The following is a 22,580-nucleotide window of genomic DNA, read 5'->3' on the forward strand; positions in this document are numbered from 1 at the left end:
AAGGAAGGCAATCGCATATCAATTGGCTAAACTGCAAGTTACACAAAATAAAAATGTGATTAACTATGATTCTCAAAGTACTCCATGCAGCAGGAATGCCTGTGTTGCCCTCCCTGGAAATGTCTCTCTTTCTCCTCCTTGAGGATCCCCAAGTATTCCATTTCACCATCTATCACCAAGCCCTGCACGGCCCACAGATCTCACAGATCTTATTGAAATCTCCCACTTAATTCTGAAGTCTCTGAATGACTTTCAGCCCCTGCTCTACTTTCCAGGGGTGCTCAGCTGACCTCACAAAAGCTCCACAGACACATCGTTCAGTATCTCTGATGCTTTCAAACTCAGCAGAGGGTGCCAAAAAAAAAAAAAAAAAAAAAAGCCAACGATTAAAAAAAAAAGTTTATTAAAGTGAAACTAGGAGTGCAGATTTGAAGAAGTTGCTTCTACTTTTATTTCCCTCTGAACTCAGCACAGGTGTTTCCTAACTCACACTGCCGTGCATGCTGATGAAGGGAGGGTTAAGTGAAGGTGAGGGAGCGGGCCAGGGGCCGACCAGCAGGCATTTAGGATCTCTAGCCTCCTGTGTTAATGGATGTGTTTAAAAATGGACCCCCCAAAAAGCCTAGAATGAGGTTTCTTTTTGGCAAATGATTAAACCAGTATACTGAAATAATTAAAGCTTTGTCCTTAAATAAAGCATCAGATCAACAGAACAAAAACAAAGATAAAAATTGCACACACATATGCATGCGCGCACACACTCTCTCTCACACACACAGATACACAAAACTAGCGGGTGAGGGGAGAAGGAAATTAAATAAAAGAAAACAAACAGAGTCCTAACAGGCCATTCTCCGAAAAGGAATCTAAATAAAAAGTCATATGATATCTGATAGTGCAGGACACGTCGCCAAGAACTGGAGCGGATTGCCTACAGGAAGAAAGGGCCAGTGTATTCCAGCTCAAAGAGCTTTTCTTTCCTCCTCCTCTATTTTTTTTTTTTTCCCTTTTCTCCTCGACTGTGAATGTGTTACTCTCAGGTCAGATCCACGAAGAATCCCAGAATGACAGCTATCACCTTTCACTGTACTCTTGGCGGCACAACTAGCTGATAGGAGCTGCCTGAGTTGGGATCAAGAGAGGCTAGTACAGCTTTCAGTAACAGCCTCTTACCAGACCCCTTCTGCCCCTTCCCTAGACCCCCTTGGTCACATAAAAAAAATAGAGCAGGAGAAAAAAAAAAAAGAAAAAAAACAAAAAACAAAAAAAAAAAAAAAAAAAAAAAAGAAAGAAAGAAAAAGAAAAAAAAAAGAAAGAAAACCCAAAACAAAACAAAAAACAAAAATGTAAGCACAACAGCCCACAGCAACAAAAGAGTTCAGGGGAAAAAAATCAGAAACAAGCCAAAAGGGGGTGGGGTGTGTGGGGGGGAAGCTCTTGCCTTCAATATAAAACTTTTTAAAGATCGAGTTTCTTTTCTCTTATTTTGATGACTTTCTTTTTAAAGATCCTTTTCTCCTGAAGCACTATTAGCAGCATGAAAAATCTTTACAAAAAAAGATAGAAAAGTCTGGAGGCAATACAAGAATTTTCCCGAAGAAAACACACAACTGTAAGAAGGGAGCTACCCTAAAAAATTTTGGATTTGTCAAAAGTTCCCCTAAATCTAATGTCTTTCAGCGAGTTCAAGTGGCCACCTAGCTCTTGTTTTTTCTCTGAGGGTCATTACTGAGGCAACACATACACAGTAAGGTTTCCCGAAAAGACTCCTTGTTATCAAGTTACTTCAAACATAAGGCGCTCACACCTCCCAGCCAGAAGGGTTTACTGACTAGTAGACATCACACTCTGCCCTGATATGTGTTACACTCTTAAGAAGCAGTTACATAAATGCATTCTAAAAATATGGAAAAATGTATATATCTATATTTTCCCTACAGTTTTTCTCCCCAGGGACAGGAATAGATTATATTTTCAGTGAATGGAAAAAAAAGAAAAGAAAAGAAAGAAAAGAGTTTCTGAATCTTGAAACAACTGTTGTAGCTCATTTTCACTTAGTAAAATAGTTATCTGTACTTAGGTACTGTACATAATATATATTTAAGCATTTTTCTGGTGCTTTTGCATTTTCCCCCTTATTCAGTTTATGTCTATTATGTACCTTAAAAAGATTTCCAAATGACAATCGAGATACAAATGCATTAGGGGGAGAACTTTCAGCAAGAAAACATTTACTTGAGTTTACAATTCAAGAATATTAGGATAAAGATATAAATCCATTTATAAACGATGGGACTGTTTAGTACATTTTGCACATACAGTTCACATGCTGATTTCTTTTTCCTTTTGTCGGAGCATTAATTTGAAAATGATAAGCATTCTGGAATGTTTGCTACAAACACAAATTCATGGTAAAAATATACAAGCATAGGCAAAAAATCAAGTAGAGAACACAAAGCTACATGGCAATCAGAATCGTTGAAAAATCTCTGTCTAGACTATATTTCGCTTGAACTAGTGTATCACGGATGGGGCAAGTAATCTCTCTGGGGGTTTTTGTCATTTACGTAATTAGATGGAAACAAAAATAAAATACAAGTATCTGCTCCCTTAGTACCTTTTCTTAATAACTGACAAGTGACACAGGCGGTACCTTTTAAACAGATGGATGCAAGAACTTGTGAGGCTGGATGAACTAATGCACCCCATTGGTATTTGGGGAGCCCAAATTCCTTAATTAACTTTTTACCCAAGTGGCAAAAGTAGAAGATGTTCTCGCCACTACATTGATTATTTGGCGTACTCTCATCCTCTCCTCCACAGGATTTTGGGGACCCAGACAGGGTAAAGAGATGGTAAGAGAAGATGCATCCTGAGCAACTTTTATTGTGAGTAGAAAAAAATAGCATAGAGTGAGCATAAGAACAGTTGGATTTAGAAAGATTAAAAGAGGAGAAAAGAGCAACATATCCAACTTCATTAGTCTTTTTCCTTTTTATTTTGTACGTATATATATTGGGGTGATGGGGAGAAAAGATAACTGGATTTCTTTTGAATGTCTTTGTGTCTTTATAGAGTGAATGTTCTGTTCCTGTCTCTTTCTTTTTAGGCGAAAAACTAATAAAAATAGAAAAACATATATCAGACATTAAGCTCACTTCCCCCCCCCCCCTTCCCTTTGTAAAGAACTCTTTGTTCTCTAGTGAAAATGCTGAAAAATCCCCGGGCAGCTACTCCCTGAAACAAGTGCAAAACACTTAGAGGCTTTTGGGCTGGCTGGGAGCCAGGAACCCTCCCGCTGTCTGGTTAGAAGAGGAAAAAAAGAAGAGAGAGGGAGAGGGAGAGAGGGGAAGAGAGATGGGGGGGCAGAGGGAGAGAGAGAGAGAGAGAAGGGGAGAGAGAGAGAAGGGAAGAGAGAGAGAGAAGGGAAGAGAGAGAGAGAGAGAAATTGGAGCTTCCTTTAATAGACATAGGAAGCAACGTTTTTTTTTTTTTTTCTTTTTCTTTTTTTTCAAAACTGGCGGTCAAGCGTTAAGTAACTCCCGTCCAAATCCACCTGCTAGAAATGAACTTGGGTAACCCCCCAGGGGTGCACAAAGACAGGGAAGACAGTAACACACTCCATACTCTTTCCCACCCCCCGTTGTACTGCTTCCATTCTCTCTGCTCCCATACACAAATGCCCACAGATCTCACGCCACCCCCCTTACCCCCCAACAACAAACACAGCGAAATACATGCTCCCTCAGTCTCCTGGAAAAAAAAAAAAAAAAAAAAAGGCTTTTCCATCTCGGTTGCGACACAGTGATAAGGGGTAGCGAACATCTCATACCTGGTGTGAATGCTAATCAGTCAGGAGTTCTCCTTTTCCCAAGACAGGGAACTGTTTCCTTCCAAATTTATTAGAACCTCCTCCACTGCCTCTTTGAAAAACCTTCTTTGTCACCCTCTCCCAAGTCCCGATACTTCTTTAAAAAAAAAATGGCTTCGGAGCTCCTTCTATTCTTGATATTGATTCTCTCTCTCTCCCCCCACCCCTCCTCCTCTCTCCTGTCTGTGTCTCTTCTGAGTGGTCTATTGATAAGTCCCTGGAGGCACTGGGTCAGCCTGCCCGTAGGAAACCAGACACAATGCACAAATCTCCGAGTGCCATTCTGCCATCAGCAAGCAGACCACGTTTAGGAGAGAGAGAGAGGAAAAAAAAAAACAGTAGAGCAAGAGACAGAGAGAGAGAGAGAGAGAGAGAGAGACCAACCGAAGGAGGGAGAGAGAGACCGAGAGAGGAAGAGAGAGGGGGGAGAGAGGGAGAGGGAGAGGAGGGGGGGGGGAGAGAGAGAGGGGAAGAGAGAGAGAGAGAGAGAGAGACACGGAAGGAGAGAGAGAGAGTGTGAGAAAAAGACTGATTGGAACAGGAGGGAGGGAGAGAGAGAAAGGGAGAGGGAGAGAGAGCGCGAGGGAGAGCGACAGTGCCAGTCAGGTTAATCATCCCTACTTTAATTAGCTGTTCGGCTTAGACATAAAACAATTGAATTTGAATGATCTGTCAGCAGGCTCGGCTGAACCAAAGGGGAAAAGCGAATATTACAAAAAGACTGTTGGTGTGTTCTGATAAGCAATACTGCTCGTACTGACAAATCCTCAAAGGGGGAACTATTAAAACTTACAACTAAACAAAAAGTGCAAATACAAATGGCACTAGATAGAGGTCTTTAAAAAAATGGGAGTTTTCTCCCCCAGTCCTGGGAACGGTAGATATTTATGTGCAGGTGCCAGCATCTTAGGGTCTGCGTGTAATGTGTGAAAGTTTATTAACGATGGTCTAGGAGTGTAGCAGACAGATGCTGCAGAGAACAAGACAGGTACAGTCAGATGCCGAGTCTAGATCTTGGAGGGAGATGGATGCTGGAAGAAGAGGCACCGTGGCAAGAGATCAGCACAGACAAAGTCAGTGGGCAGACAGGCAGACGGATTTTAGGCACGGCACGATCTCGTCTAAAAAGGCAAAAGTTCTGATGCAATAATAGGTGCAAAACAATCCATCCATCCTCTCTCCCGGGAGCACTCTAAGGTACAGTTAAAATGGATTAATCTTTGTGACAAACAGAGCTGGCAAGGCACACTATGGCAGACACTGAAGGCGACTCGCAGACCCAGAGAATACTAGAGCCGGAGAAAGCCACGGAGATCAATCTCCCCAACGCCCTCATTTAGCAGACGAGGAAACTGAGGCCCAGAGACTCAGGCTAATAAATCACAAAGGCAGTAGCAAGGTCGACACTGGAACCCAGGGCCCCGGCGGCTCACCAGGCTGGTGCTCTGGCCATCATACCAGCTAACCTCCTGCTTTCTGCACAGACCCTGGCCCAACAGGTATGGTGATCGCCCTTGTCTCCAGAATAACAAGATTTCTCCACCTCTACAGTTAGTGCACAGAGCTCCAGTTTTTAAAATGTCTAAATAGCTAAGTGGAAATATTTTCTTGTCCGTTTTGAATTCTAGGGACAGGGATTTAAGTCTTAATTCGGTCTCAGAGAAAAGCAGAAAAATATGGCTTTGTGGAGGCCTGGTCTCAGCCAGGGATAGCTGGGGTCGCCACATTCCAAGCTAAGGAAGGCCCGTGGATCCATCTACAAAGACCCCTCCCAGAGTTTGCAGTTCTCTCTGTGTGTATCATCTGCTGTATATCACCATGAAGGAAGATGTCGTTCTTTCCTACAACTCATTTTTAAAATATAGGCACACTATGGGTGAAAGAGATTGAGGCTTTCAGCCCACAACGTCCTTCTAAATCACTGATGGGATTTGCTACCTGGAAGATTAGCTGTGGGCAACTTTTCCTGTATATTTCAATTGAGTTGAGCTTCTAAAATAGAAAGGGGAAAGGGTATTATCTGCCCACATATTTGATGCTATCTTTTTTTTTTTTTGGACACGTATGATCGTATTCATTATGGATCTCCCTCTTGACAACAGATAATTGAAGATACTTTTTTTTTTTTAATTTAAATAAAGGAGGAAGAGGTGCTTATGAAGAGAACAGTGCCATCAGATGTTACTGGAGAGATTAAGTCTCTGGTCCTAAAACATGCTGTATATAAAAGCGAAAACTCCCTCTGGGTCACACTTGGGTGACGATGTTGCTACTTAGGGTGGAAGGAGAAAACTGAAAGAAATGTCAGGCACCTGGGAGCCCACTGGACGGCAAGTGAGCTGAGAGAAGCCATAGTCAGTCATTTAGTTTTATTGGCACATCAACCTTTAACAATGGCTACTGTGACTTCTCTAAAACACAAGGTCCACAGTCAGTCAATTTAGGGGGAGGAGGGACCACCGCTTTTGACCTTGGTGGGTCCTCCTGTAGGTCTCAAAGCACCTGAACGGCAAGAGCCCAGGGCAGAGCAGTGAGGTGCTTAGTAAATGCGTGCTGGGTGAACTGGGTGAAAAAGGAATGTGTTTTAGAGTGAGACAGACCTCTAGAACACTGCAGACGTCATGGCCACTCTCAGAGCCTCAGTTTCCCTATCTGTAAAAGGCGATTATGTTCATCCCATAAGGTTGTTTTGAGCGTGACATGAGCTCACATATATAAAGTCCATGGATGGTATTAGATGGCAGTTATTATTGACGTAGGCATAAAATGAGGGTGTAGATAAATAAAACTGCGTACTCTAGATGAGCTGAGCGTATTATATTCAAAGCATGTAGGTTCAGGACAGGAATACTCCCAGCAAAGCAAGGATCTAATATACAGATTTCTATTAGAAAGGGTTGGCAGTAGAGACTATAAAGTTTAGAACTCCAAAGTTCTAGAATTTAAACTTCAAAGATCACCGGAGGACTATTTGATCTCTTTCTACACAGACTTTGGTATATTTCTCAGCTCATAATAATAACCAACATATTACCGAGTACTTGATTTATGCCAAGCACTCTGCTAAGTACTTTACATTTGTGTCATCCTTTAGTGTCACAGCAACCCTAAGAACTAGGCACTCTGAAGCTTCTTTTCATAGAAAAGGAAACTGAGGAATAGAAGGGTTAGGTCACATGCTCAAGAGCACACAGCTAGTGAGTGTGGAACTGGGGAGGAAAATCCAGGCAATCCGACTCTGAAGCCTGTTTCCTAGCCATGATGCCGGGCTGGCACACCTACCGTATTATTCAGTAAATATGTGTTGAATAAATGAGCAAATTGCATAAAACACCAGTGTTTTGATTTCATTAAAAAAATAAGTGGAAATCTGTGCACGATCACTTGAGAGAATCTTGTGCTCGAATGATACACTCTGTACCTGTGTCTCTTCAGCAGCTCACTTCAGGTGGCCCTTCCTCAGAAGCCAGGGTGAGCCATGTCCCCGTGTGGTGTTGAAAATGGATGAGGTGAAGATTGCTAGCTATGACCACCCAGGGCATTTAAATATCTGACGGCATTTTCAGCACTTTGAGGGTAGTGTTAGCACACGGGTTATTAATTGGCTTAATTCCAGTTCGGATAATTACATCGTGTCTCTTTAATTTTTCCCCGACTATGCCATTCTTCATTTCCTGTCACAAATGTGCTCTTTAAAAAAGCATGTGAACACACAAAAACATATAGTTATATTTAAGGTTTGCATAATAATATAGGGTGTTCTTTTTTTCTAAATGATTACTGTATAGTGGCCATGTAATAAATGAATGAGTGGGCAAAAGAATTAAAGCCATTGCAAAATAAAGATAACTAGTTGAAGCTAATATTTGAAATAAACAGATTTTTAAACCATATCCTTGGTGACAGGATCCCAATCATATATATATTTTTTTCTCACGGGCAGATATATCAAGAGCTGATGACCTGCTCACGATAAGCTGATTTCCATATATATATATATATAGTTTCTAGCATAAAAAAATAGCAATGAAAACTGATTTTTTAAAGTGGAAAGTAACACCAGGTTCTGAATGGTATAGTATACTGAACTCATGGTTTTAGAATAGTCATTAAAGAGTTATTAGACCCCGACTTATCTGGCAGGTTTTTTTCTCTGCCAAACATATTACTAGAATAATCTTCAAATTGTAGAAGGAAAGGACAAAGGATCCCAACTTAATATGCTTAGGAAAGTTTGACAGTCATAAACACACATAACCCTTCTTCTTTTCCCAAAGAATTCTTGGCCTTTGAAATACTGTGTCTACATGATACCAAAGAAAATCTCCTGGAGGCATGTATTTGAGTCATGTGCACAAATAGTTGAATGTACCAAAGGTGGAGCATGGTTTATCAGTCCTTTTCAGCGTATATTTGTATGAACAAGTCACCAAATATAGGGAATGTAGAAAGTTAAGAGAATAAAGGGTTAATTTATTTACTATGCATGAGAGTTTCTAGACCTTTGCTTCTTCGGCTTTTAGTTCAAAATTCCATGCATACTCTGCACATAATAATAAATGCCATAATTCAATGTATGCCATAATTTGATTTACTTTCAAGCACCTTTTCTGGTTCAGCTCTCAAAGCTTTCCTTCCTATAAACTTCCTCCAAATTATTCTACGTGGCCCTCTGTAAATCATCATTTAAAATAGGTGTTTGTGGGATGACTCTAACACGGTAGAGAGATTTGTATCAAACTAGCCCTATTTCCTTTTGAGAATCAGTGGTCAAGTTCCATGCCCTTATCTGAGAAGACGAAAATTAACAACAACAACAACAAAAAGAGCAACAATGAATAAGACCCCAGCCCTTTCCCACTTCTTTGTCCCCTTGTAGAAATAACAATAGCCCCTCAGTGACTGTCCTCTAGTGTGTCACTCCCACCTTGACACTAAGATCTCTGGGACAATGTCTTTATACTCTGCTTGGCATTTTTAACATATTGTCCAGTATCACACCTGCCCATGGTGGTAAATGGTATCTCAGGAAAGCTGGCAGCCACGACTGTTCTCTCTTAGTTCTTCATATGCAATTACAATTTATTCTTTCTGTGTTTCAAGAGTCCAATAAGTACAAGACTAGTGATTTGATGCTTAGACTGAAGTTGTACTACTGGATAGGATGTTTAAGAATTAACTAGCAAAAAGCACTTGTATTGGTGATTTTCCTAGCCTCACTGTGACTTTTACAGCAGGAAGTCCTCGGTAGCACATTCTAAATTCAAAATTTAAGTGAATTCAAAAGAAAAGTGAACAAGATTTATTCTGAATATTAGAAATGGTAAGCAAGCTCTTGCTTTTAAATTTAAATATCATCTAGAAACAGGCAAATAGATTTAAGGCAGCATAGAATCTCAGATGTAGGAAGTATTTAGGAGACTCTCTGGTTCTGTCAGTTTAGAGAAGAGTTGAAAGATTCTTCAGAGACATTTTGTCAGACGAGCTTAAGGTTACACAACTTGGTAGAAGCGAAACTAGTACTGGAACACAGTTCTTCTGTTTCCTGGTCCCATGCCCTCTTCTTTATTAAAAAACCTCTCAAATACTCGTGCCAAGAAAAAAGTACCATATTCTTCATGTAGTTCAAGAAACATATCACAAAGGGGCTGAATAATGACCCCACACAAAATATCCTTGTTCTAACCCCAAGAAACTATGGATGTTACCTTATATGGCAGTGGGCTCTTGCAGATGTGGTTAAATTAAGGATACTTAGATGAGAAGATTAACCTATATTATCTAGGTAGGCTCTAGATGTAATCACAGGGGTTCATATAAGAGAGGGCCAGGAGGAGGAGAGCTAGTTGTAGGAGATATGATGACGATAAGAAGTTGGAGTCACTTGTGGAAGGGGTCAGAAGCCAAGGAGTTCAGATGGCCTCCAGAAGCGAGAAAAGGCAAGCTTCTTTTTATTATATATATAATAAAAATATATATTTGTATATTTACATATATATTTATATGTAAATATATTTATATTTTACATATATACATATATATATATATATATTTAGCAGATGTATTACCTTGTTGACTCAAACCGAGCCTATGATATAAGGACTTCTCACCAGTCTTCAGAAAAATATTGACTAGGATAGGTCAAGAATGGGTCTCTCTCTCTTGCTATTAAGAACATCCTTCTAGGTTGACATGGAGAAATTGATCTAAAGATTATTGATTAATGGATCAGTTGTCTACAGATTTATCTAAATACATTTGCCCATGTCCAGTCTTAGAGCAGCTCTTCATTGCTAGGTTGACAATCATACCTCCAAGTTAATCTACAACAGCAGGTTCTAGTTAGAAGCAAACTGAACGGATTTGCTGTCCAATTCTTAAGTGCCAGAAGATTTAAACTATTCTAAACAGTGAGGTGCCTTCTTATCAGCCTCTCTCCCCCAATTTTTTCTGTTCTTCCCCAGTAGAAGTCAGAAATAGAGAAAAGAATGAGACATGAGGCAGCGTCATGCAAATAGACTTCCTTCTTATAAGACTATCTTGTCTTAATGTATCATTGCCATTCAGTTACTGCATACAATCTATAGAACAGCGCTCCTAAAACAGTGCTCCTTGGCAACATCAGCATTGCCCAGAAAATTGTTGGAAAATTCTTGGGCTCTACTCCAGACCTAGTGAATCAGACACACAGAAGTGGGTATGTCAGTGCCTATGTTTTAAAGATCCCCTCAGGTAATTTTGAAACCTGGCTGAGAACCATTGTCATAGGATGAATCTATGAGCCTTGGCAAGCCTAGTGAAAAATACGCACTATGAATGAGGTCACCTGCTCATCTGGACCTAACTGTGGCTCTGTCACCAGTGATGTGACCACAGATCATGTTCTTAGTCTGTTTATCTCATCTACAAAATGGAAATGATGGTGTTGATGACAATAATAATAATAATAATGGGCCTCCTGTCTATGTATAAGGCTAATGTAAGACTTAATAAGATCATGAATATGAAAATATGTTATAACTGCAGGACTATCATTATCGAAGAACCATTAATTTGGATTGCGAATGTCCTGAGACCAAGGTGTTGGGGATATTGCCTTGCTTTTTTGCATTAGCTGGGGCTCCGAAGTAATAATAGTAAAAATTCGACAAACTCAAGATGCCAGGTCTAATTCTGCAAGCTAAAATGAAGGCTGGAAGTCTGAAGACTTGTAAAGGATGCGATACTGAGCAGAGGAGCCACTGACGTTATTACTTTCTGGAACTAAGTGCTGAATTTCTTGATTTGAAACTCTACCTTTCTATTCATCAGGTAGCAAAATTTAGTGACAGCTCTGAATTCTATATTGCCAATGAAGGCTCGCAGCTTCTAGGATTCAGAACCACACTTCCTTATCAATTCCCAGGGACATTCAGTTTTAGTAGAGTGGCCCATGATCTCCATCATTTCCATACCATATTTTTAAATAAGTAAGATGGTCCAGGAAGCCAGCCTAAAGACAACTGATTTTATTCACAAGAGTTTCAACAGAAAAGCCATAAATCTTGACAGGTGGGAAGGACTATTTAGATCAGAATTGCAACTTTTTTTTTTTTTTTAAGAATTGCAACTTTTTAAAAATATCAAATCCCAAGTTTTTAAAAATTTTTTTAAAAATTTATTTATGATAGTCACACAGAGAGAAAGAGAGAGGCAGAGACACAGGCAGAGGGAGAAGCAGGCTCCATGCACCGGGAGCCCGACGTGGGATTCGATCCCGGGTCTCCAGGATTGTGCCCTGGGCCAAAGGCAGGCGCCAAACCGCTGCACCACCCAGGGATCCCTCAAATCCCAATTTTTAGGGGGCTGGGAAAAACTCCGACACAACCAGATCAGATATAACTATGATTTTGTGGCAAATCATCAGGATTTTATCCAATCAGTAAGTATGAAAACTTTCAGAATTTACCCAGGACTCTGTATCAGTGGGGGGAGAAAACACTATAAAAGGCAGCTAACCATCCCTTTTCCTTCTCGCATGAAATCATAGCAGGTATGCCTTTTGGCCTGAGGGCTCTTCCATCCTCTGAAGATTTAAGTCTACAGGTTGCACTTTGGCAACTCCTGTGTACCTTGCAGGACAGTTGCGGGGAGGCAAAGACTCTGTCGGGGTTGCTTTCTCCTCTGAGCCAGTCACAATGTGAGCATCAGAAGGAGCTTTTAAGAGCTCTATGACTTTAAGGAAGTCATCTGTCCTTTTAAACTTTTAAACTTCATGGATTTTCCGTTTGTACAATGTGGATAGTATGTGTCCTGCCAATCTCACAGGTTGTTGAGATCACACACTGAGGATCAAAAGGCATGATGTATCTAGAATGCTTTGTAAGCTAAGAAACCCGTTTGCTTCGCATTATTGATGTTATTATTATTTACACTTCAGCAGAAGAGTAAAGGTAGATACAGAATTGTTGGGCATGGTAGTTTGCATACTTTTAGACACTTACATTGTGCCTACCTCCATGGTTTTCCCCTGAACTTACATGAATCTCTTTGTCAGATTATGACTAAAGTGGTAACTAAAGAAGTTACTTCCTTTAAGTCCCTATATGATCTCTGGGTTGATTATGATCACTTATACATTAAATAGACGCTGCTGCAGAATTTATTATGGCTGTGTTCTGGCCAACTCTACTTTGAACGTATTCCCTGAGTAAGAACAAATTCACTATTATAAAATTGAAGAAAGCGTGGCATCCAAAGCTGGTATGGAGTAGTGAAAATATCTTCAAAGGCCATTCCTTGGTTGCTTTTCCATCAAATATCTACTTAGAAATATCTCTTGGTTCAACGAGCATTCCTGAAGGAAAATTTGTGGTAAAGCTACCAGGCGCTCAACATTTAAAAGGACAGGAGCATGTATTCTGCTACAACGCAAATTTGAATTTCTGAATTGTCCAAACATTGTTTAAACAAATCTGTGACTCAAGTTTAGATGAAGATCTCATGGACTGTTGCTATTTTCATGCCTATACAGATAGACGCTACCCAATCAGCGAGTCTTTCCAACAGAAATGAACAGAAATGAACTCTGTGGTATATTTGAACATAAATTATTAATATAATTGTGCAAAAAACATATCTGAATACCCTGAACTGTTATTTAAGTCTTTAGCTGTTGTGTGCAATTCCACTTTTTCTGTCATGTATCCTTAACTAGACTGTAGGCTGCCTGAGGATAAACGCTGGCCTCTACTTCTCTGAATTTCCCATTGCCTCCAGTACAGTGGTTTATCCATAGCATTTGCTTCCAACATATCTGCTGTTTAATTGGGTTAACTTCTTATCGGCTTTTCTTGGGGGCAATTAAGACACATAAAATGCCCATAGATAAACGCATCATTATTACTGAGATAGAAGTTGTGATTCTTATATATTTTTTAAATTATGCATGGGGCCACTTATTTTTCCCATGTGACACTTGACCTGACTAATTATAAAAACGAATAGAAAAACATGATTCTCTTTTAAAGAGCTCACTTTTCATGCAATGGTTTAGGAATTCAGCTAATATGTCAAGGAGAGTCGTTCGGTACAATGATGGTGATGGTGAAGCTTTGAGTACTACAGCTTTGATGGAAAATATTTTAAATTAAAGCAAGCTACCCATAAACTTACACAAACATAAATATGCACTCTCCCACAAACACACATTTGCACATCCTTAAACTTAAATTAATGCAAAGAAAAGATATATTCTTTTGTTCCAGTGGAATACAAATGATGAAGGCTAATAAAGGAATAAATAAAGCACCGGGTAACCAAATCAATGTCTGCTCAATTCTGGTCAAGGAGGTGAAGTGAGGTTTCCCTTTGAGTCAGAGAATGTAGTGGATAAAAAGGACGTGAATAGCTGGGGGGATTTCCTGAGGCCATTGCAGACCAGCTCACACACTGTTAAGAGGCTCATTTTCATGAGACTTTTGGTTGCATTTGTAACACTTGCTCTAGGTCCCCTAGAGCATTAAATGCCACATCACAGCACTACAAGAACAGGACTAAATGTGAGAAGGTTCTTTTGCTTTCAGATCCAAATATCCAGGAGTTTGTAGATATTTTCATGACTGCTTTTTTCTCCTTTGTTTTTCCCTCTCCCCACCTCCCCCAACGCTCACACACTCCTTTCAAGCAGGACTGTGTGGAAAGGACTTTTTGTTTTTCAGTGAAAATCTAAATTCTTGTACTTTTAAAAAATGACCAACTGTAAAACCTGTGGATTAGTACAGCTAATTATTTCCATAGGTAGAACATATTTCATTAAAAAAAAAAAAAAAAAAAACCCGGTCAGGCTGCTAAATTTGTTCTAGATTAAGGATTTAGCCACAGTTTGGTAAGTATTTGTTCTCTATTAGGCTTGGTGCATATTAATTGGTACATATTTTAACATTTCACTACTGCATTAAATTATTAATAATTTCAAATTATTAGCTGGTACTGCCACCGTTTTCCCGAAGCAATGCTACCTCTTTCTTCTATGCTTGGTCCAAAATGCAAAGTCTGGAATCTGATTTGTCAAGAAAACAAATGTGAAGTTCAGCAAAAGGAGAGGAATCACCAAAAGAATGAGACTGAATCTCAAAATGATTAGGAGAACAAAAGTTCGCTTAATCCTCAAAGTAAATGTAAAAGATAGGCGGTCAGATTTTATAGATGAAAAATCCGAGGCTCAGAGAGGTTAAGTAACTTCCTCAATGTGCACAGTTCAGAGGTGGCTGACTTGTGTATCAAATCCTCATCTGTCTGACCAAGCTTGTTCTCTTTTCTTTTAAATGTTCCATCCCCAGACACTCAAGGTCTCTGGCTATCCAGGAGTTTCTTTGCAATCTGCCATTGGGTACACGGGGTGAAATAAAATTAAATAATGATGATAGTTGTTAAATATATATATTATATGTAATACACATATATATTATACATATGTATTATCCGTTAAGTATATATACTTACTATACATATGATCGTATATGCTATGTATATACCACATATATGAATACTTAACAGCCAGCACTTGTCAGCACTTACAGTGTGCCAGATATTATTCTAAGTATTTTGTTATTTAGTATTTAGTAATATTAGTTCTTGTAACATCTCTATAAGGTAGAAATTACTATTATCATCCAGTTTTATAGATGAGAAAACTAAGGCATACAACTAGTAAGTGGCACCCAGGGCACTTTCCATGACCCTACCTCTCTCACAGACCTCTACTTATTTGTTATCTCCTTGCGAATATACCTCACGTCTGGTCTATTCTTTTAAGACTTTGTTTCCTCTTAGGTGATAATGAGTTAGTTTTGGAAAGTGGGGGAACTCAAGTAGTAACTAGTCAATAGTTTATTGCTAGGGAACAAAAAGACACAAACTGGGTGGAAAAATCCCCATTTGTAGAAGAGAAAGTCCCAAAAGCAACATATTATGGCTCGGAAAGTAGGGGAGACACTGGGTGGGTAGACTTTCTGGGTCTTTCAAATTGTAACACACGTATAGTCATTAATACATAAACCTAATTTAATTTATTGCATAAAACCAATTTAATATTTAATGAGGGCCTGCTATGAGCAAAAGACTCTGCTAGGAGCTAAACTCTAGAAAACAGCTACAAAGATAAATAAGAAGCCATAAACCTAATATTTAGAATCTGGAAGAAAATAAACACCACATAACTAAAATACAACACAAAAGAAGGCAAATACCATAAAAGGTTGCCAACAGAAGTCTGTAGGTTTAGTGGCTTGAGGAATATCATTTGATGATGGACACTGAAGAAAGTTATTGAAGAAAGCAGGGTTTGAGGTGGACCTTGGACTATGGGGGAAAGTTCCAACAGTTTGAATTTGGAAAGAGAGGTTTTAGGCAAGGGGCACAGAATAAAAGCATGGGGACAGGAAAGCATAGGGGGTATTTGGGGTTGATTTCATTACTTCTAGAATACTTAAAGATAGCAGCAGGAGTTTGAAATGTTGTGGGTGGCACATCCAGTGGAAGTGTCTAGTGGCAGCTGGAAACCCATCTTCATAGTACTAGAACTGACACATTAGAACTAGATACTCAAATCTTCAGGGAGGTGATATGAATGTTGGGTTCCAGCTGTATGGGGTCCATGAAACTGCCCACAGACTTCAGGAAACATTGAGGGAAGAAAGGAGGGCTAACTTACATCTTGTGGGCACATGAAGGGGACAATGGATGAAGGAGCAATAAGGATCATTCATGGGAACAGAAGAATTATGAAAACAACATGCAGTGGAGCCTAAGGGTAAAGAATGCTCTAGAGAAGTGAAGATAGATGGACGGAACAGCCGATCAGAAACAATAAAGCTAGCACTGCCAGGAGGAAGAGAGACATTTACGAGCTGGAGTCTTCACCACTGTACCCTTCCTTGAAAGAACCACCTCTTATTCCTTTATATTTTTTTTCTCCAAACTCATACATGTACTCAGCCACACATATAAACAAACATTTTCCTTTTCTGGGAAAAAAAAAAAAAAGCTATGGCATTACTAATTCAAACTATATCTGGAAGTTTTATGAGTAAAGTCTGAATATTTTTTGCTCAAGTTGTATTTAAAAGATGACTTAGTTTTTGACATGTGGGTCAATTGTTCCTTGGTGGGAGTACAAATTTATTCATATTTTATTCAACAAATACTTTTAGGGACTTTCTTATTTGCCAAGTATTGTGCTAAGTGCTGGCATCAGAAGAACTTCCATAAATGCATAGATGACTTTTACCTGTGAGCTTTGCTTCCTATGGGTGGCTAACTGGGACACAACTGATGCCTTTGTGATTATGAGTTTCAGTTCTGGCGCCCTAAGAGTTTTTATGCTCATTTTTTTAAAGTGCATATTTCTGTGTAATTTTTCTGTTCTGCGATGTTTTTAAAATTTTTTTGAATAATTTTTGGTATTGGCATAAGGTGCTATAGAAGAAAAAACCCACTCCAGGCCAACACAGGAACTGATGCTCTTGCTTTGCCATGATGATAGTCTAGTATATGGCCAAGCAGGAATATTCTTCAAGTATTTAAAACAACTATGGAAATCTTATTCTTGATTGTATTCTCTAAGGTATAAAAGCAAAAAAAAAAAATCAGTTTTAAAAGAAAATTGAAAAATAGCTCAGTATATGTTTGTGCCAACTCTTGGGTTAAAATGGAATATAGGGGAAAAAAAAGGAATATAGGGGCAGCCCGGGTGGCTCAGGGGTTTAGCGCCACCTTCAGCCCAGGGTGTGAGCCTGGAGACCCGGGATCGAGTCCTATATTAGGCTACTTGAATGGAGCCTGCTTCTCTCTCTGCCTATGTGTCTCTGCTTCTCTCTCTCTCTGTGTCTCTCATGAATAAATAAATAAAAATCTTTAAAAAAATGGAATATAAAAGCTTTGGGGAAGGGAATTGATAAAAGCTACTGTTGGGGCTTATTTATTAGCTTATTTGCTTATATTTTTGCATATGTATATATTTTTCTAATACCACTCTGAGATAGCACTGTAACCCTTTTCTTGTAAGCAAAATTTTTTTCCTATAAAATAGGAATCTTGCTGTATACATTGTTTTGTAACCTGCATTCTTTTAAGACATATATTTTTAAATCCAGCATAATATTCCATTCTATAGGTATATCAACATATATTTAAGCAATTCCCTAATTTTGGACAGGTTGGTTACATTCCAATTTTTATCATTTTCAATAATGCTTTGTTGAGTACCATTGTGCATAGCCTTTGCAATGCTATTATTTACTGGAAAGAAATTTTTGAAGGTTTAAATCTTCATACTACAAGCAAAGAAAGGGAAGAACTTGCTTAATACATCTTCCATAAGCAAAGAAAGAAAAGTCAGATGCTTCTAGGAGCCAGGATGATAAAGTAAATGAATGAAGTGTGTATGGCATAAAATATGGGGTGAGAGGGACTCTGTCAAAGTGAAAAGGACATGACTTATCTGCAGGGAGCAGCCTGGATATTGGTGCCATGTAAGAATGCAGATCTAATAGTGCCAGATCTCCAAATTATCAGCAGAAGTTGAAAAAAGCTAGATTTTTTTTTGGGGGGGGGAAGATTTATTGATCTTTAAAAGGTTGGCTCAAAGTCCCAAATTATTTTAAAATATTCAATGGATCCCTCATCCCCAAATCTATGGGCTAGCCAAGCACAGCACACAGGCCACTAGTTTCTAACCCTCAAATTAAAGAAAGGGAAACATGTTTGGAAAACATTTTTATATAGGGAGTATATAGGGAGTTAAGCAAATAAAGTTTCACTTCAAGTTTTTCCAGTAACAAGGGATGCGATATGGAGAAACTGAACCTCTATATGCATATCTTGGAAGGTGAGTATATATTGCTCCTCATTAAACTAGAAGCTTCTAAAATGTTACAGACTTCTCAAGGAAAGATGCTTTAATTATATAAATCTCTAACCCAGTGCTCTGCATTATGACATCTAATGCTAATTCCCCTTCTGAACAAACATTTCCCATTAACATCCACCTGCACTACTTCTTTTCGTAAAGGGGAGGTGGTATTTCGCTATGCTCTGGTTCTGATTCAGGAGAAATCAGCCCAAGCCCAACATTTCTGTTCTTAACAGATTTTGGTTTTTAAATCTGTAGAACACAATGTTTCTCTGGGCTGAGTTCTAGCATGCCAAGTTTTGGCTGGCCACAGACTTTGACATCTGAGTGAAAAATCTTTCAACAATGGCATTTAAACTGAAGAATCAACAGACCTTTAATTATAACACTGCTTGTAATACCCCCTCCCACTTTTATCATTATGTTCAAATTGCCTCAACTCACTAACTGCACGGACAACATGTTATTCAGTTGCCATTGGAAATATAATTTGGAAAACTCTGTGACTTGAGATTGTATATTAATTTTTGAAAAATCAGTATGACTTTACTATAAATTAAAGTGGCATATAGAACATGAGTCAAAATTACTGATTCATTAGAAATAAGAAACAAAAACCACTCAGCATACAATTTCTCAATTTATATAAAACGTTCAAGGTTTATTTAGATAAAAGTAATATTTCTACTTGGAAATTAGGCATTAAATATATTGAAATACAGAGTTTCTTTTTTTGTGAGGTTTCACAAGTGGCTCCATATTTCTCCATAAAATGTTAAGTGACCTTTTATGGCTTTTTTATGACACTAGCCTCAGATCACTCTATGTTTCCCTTATATACAAAAGATGCTTCTATACTGCTAAAGTGCATCAGGAATCCTTTGAAAACTTTCTTTTTAGAAGTCATTGTTGCCAAGTACTTAGTTTATATTCATCCTATCTGAATTATTTATTGGGCAAATTGAGAGGAAGCATGTAAATGTACAAAATCTTTATTTCCATCATTAAACCCCACCTAAGTTTTTGTTTGTTTTTAAATATAGAGACTGGTTATATAGAACGTGGGCATGATTTCAGTCCCTTTTCATCTTGAAGAGAAACTTGCCTCTAGATTTCCAGGAAATGTATTTATTTATTTAGACTAAACAACATGCCCAGCTTTTATATGTAATTTCTAATCTTCATAACATACCTGCAAGATGGATATCATTAATCTTGGTCAAGTTATCTGATTTATCAGAGCCTCAGTTGCTTTATCGGTAACAGATTAATGATAGGGGGTTTGGACTCTTTTTTGTCCATGGATCTTAAATGAGGGAGTTTGGAGGCAACCCCAGATCTGACTTCAAAGCCCCTGCTTTCTCTTTTGGGGGAAGAAAAATGTCTCCTTGAAACGTAGACACTTTTCCTCGTGTAATCGACCTTGCTTTCTGGATACAATAGGTTATCAGGGAGGTCACATTATTAATTACATTTAGCACTACCTTGTGATTCTGGAATTCATATTCATTCAGAGTATAAAATTCATATTCTAAGAAAACATATAGAAGCCAAAAGTTTCTGATGTCCTGGACAGACCTGGTTTCAAATCTTGCCTTTTATTATACCCATAAATACGCTTGTATTTATAAAATTAGGTCCTATGTTCAGAAAATAAGGTCTCTCATTATCTACTTTGTGTGTAAAGCCAAAAGAGTCCAGGAAAGTAGTTCTGATCAGTACAGAACACTGAAGAATTGGATCCTCCAAGGTAGAACCAGTAGAAGGAATCCAAATCAAAGTTGTTGAGGGGAGTGGAGATGATAAATAATAGGAATAGTAGTAACTACATGTATTGGACACTTAAAAAAAAGGTTGCTGATTCTACATATCATATTTAATCTTCACAATATGTCCATTTTATGTATGAGAAAACAGAGGCTTAGAGATGATAATTTACTTGCATATGTTCATGTGCCTAGTGAGTAGCATCTGTCTCCAGTGTTTAAGCTTCACTTACTTTACTAAACTATTTCCCAAAGTGGGGAACAAGATTTAAAAAGGCAAATTTAAAGAGCAGTTATAAGATTATAAATAGGAGATGGAGTATGACTCAGGATTTTGAGTGGGGACATAGTAGGAATGAAGGTAGGGAGTCCAGCATGGTGGAGGTCAGCAGGTGTCTGATGTAGGGGGGTCATGTGACATTAAAAGTATAGCAGCATGTAGAGCTGAGTGATAGAGAGAATAGGTGGGAGCTAAGATAAATTAGGATGTTTGGCTGTTGCCTATGTTGTTCTCTTTTACAAATGTAAGTAAAGTTTTGTGTGTTGCAAGGACAAGAGGGCAGAGCGGATGTGTCTGAAAGACCTACTCAGAAACATCTCTTTTCACACGTCACTAACTGGAGGCGGGGAAGAAACCCAGCAGTCTAACAAACTTCTTTTTTTAAAATACAAATTTCGGGACAGCTGGGTGGCTCAGTGGTGGAGCTTTTGCCTTTGGCTCAGGGTGTGATCCTGGGGTTCCAGGATAGAGTCCCACATTGGGCTCCCTACAGGGAGCCTGCTTCTCCCTCTGCCTGTGTCTCTGCCTCAATCCCTGTGTCTCTCATGAATAAATAACATAAAATCTTAAAAAAAAAACACAAATTTCTCCAAGAGGGTTAAGCATCATTTAGGCCTTGGAGGAAACTGCTTTAAGGTTACCAAACCGCCTGAGTGTAATTAAAGTCGCGAAGTCACAGTTTGAGGAAAGGTAACGGCTAACTGGAGCTGGAGCGTGGAAGAAGGGTGGTGGGAAGTGATACAAAAGAGAAGGATTTCCCTAGGGGAGTGGGAGGGCACCATATATAATTCTGCACAAATACTGTTAAGATCTCTGTAGGTAGAAACGACTAGAGTTATTATCATCAATTCTACTCTGTACTTATGTTCAGAATCTTGGTAGCACCCAGTGCGAAACCCAAATCACAATTGGTTGTTAATTTCTCACGTAAATAGTGAGCAGAATGCCGTACTCCATAATATGCAGTTCCTCCATAAATAATTGTTGAATGACTGGGATGTCAAAATTAGTTTGGAAGTTGGAAACTCTCAGATTTCCCGAATTCCAACCTGTCTCTTCTCCAGTCTAGGTTAATTCAGCCCAACCTGTCAGGTTCAGCACAGTTTCCTCAGTGGAAGGAAGGGAGAAAGAATATCAAGAGGGGGAAAAGGACTGATACCTTTCCTCCTTCTTTCCTTCTGCCTGTGTGGCCTAGTACAGCTTGCTCTAGATTTTGTGAGGACTTCAGAATGTAGCTCCTGTGAATGCTGAGGCGACAAAGGAGCTACATTAAAGTTAAATTGTGAGGTGTATGATGAAAAACAAAGAGATACGGTAAGGACGAGCTCATTAATGAGAAAGCTCATCTGCCCCCACTAGAATCTCATTATGGTCCTTTATCCCATTCTGGACCTGTGCTGGGTCTGTGCTGTGGTGTGAAGGTTTGAGGAGACTCCCCAGATTCACACAATGGAGTCCTGATCCCCAATGTGATGCTGTTAGGAAGTGACGCCCTTGGGAGGTGCTCAGGTCATGAGGGCAGAGCTCTCCTGAATGGGATCAGTGTTCTTATAAAAGAGGCCCCACAGAGCTCCCTAGCTCCTTCTGCCATGTGAGGATGCAAACAGAAGGCTTCTACTCAGAAGAGGACCATCACCCGACCTTGCTGGCTCCCTGATCTCAGACTTTCAGCCTCCATAACTGTGAGAAACACATCTCTGGTTTTTTTTTTTTTTTTTTTTTAAATAAGCTACCGAGTCTGTGGTATTTTGTTACAGCAGCCTGGACGACTAAGACAGTCTGCACAGGTACTTCAGAAATGCTTATATATACAACCTGACAGGTACAATCAGAGGCAGCACGAGGACCACGCGCTTCAACGAGCACCGCTGGAGCATTAAAATCAACTCTGGAGCCCAGGCAGGCTTGAATGATGGGTACGTGGATGATCCCCGGATGTGGCCGGAGGACAGCACGCTGTACGTGTGCATAGTCATATCCTCCTTGGTTTCCTCCCCTTCCATCTTCTCCATACACACATCTTTCACATTTTATAACATCACAGGAGACTTCTAAATTCAGCGCTTCTCAAATACACTTTGTATTTCACTCCTAACTTAAAGGGGAGAGGGGGAGTATTTTGTTATAGATGAACCGAATTTGACAGTAAATTTATTTTGGATTCTTATTTGTGAGTTGTGGCTAAAAAAGCACATTTGGTCTAAATATTGATAGCACTTTGGTTTAAAAAATAAAAGTCCTGAGCCTTGGCCCCCTTCCCTGTCTTCTCCA

General features: G+C 39.2%; 1 protein-coding gene across 30 annotated transcripts in view; it reads right to left on the reverse strand.

Annotated features, from left to right (window-relative positions):
• Positions 1 to 22,580, reverse strand: part of ZBTB20 (zinc finger and BTB domain containing 20) — a 750,813-nt gene that overhangs the window by 113,432 nt on the left and 614,801 nt on the right. For 2 of the 30 annotated variants that reach the window (XM_038582900.1, XM_038582894.1), the window contains exon 1: positions 3,833 to 4,197. The exons of the other annotated variants lie outside the window; for them this stretch is intronic. The gene's annotated coding sequence lies outside the window, so the exon portion shown is untranslated. Of the gene's footprint in view, positions 1 to 3,832; positions 4,198 to 22,580 lie in introns of those variants that run through there. 30 annotated transcript variants of the gene reach the window in all.

Source organism: Canis lupus, chromosome 33 (assembly GCF_011100685.1).
Source record: "Canis lupus familiaris isolate Mischka breed German Shepherd chromosome 33, alternate assembly UU_Cfam_GSD_1.0, whole genome shotgun sequence".
Taxonomy (NCBI): Eukaryota; Metazoa; Chordata; class Mammalia; order Carnivora; family Canidae; genus Canis; species Canis lupus.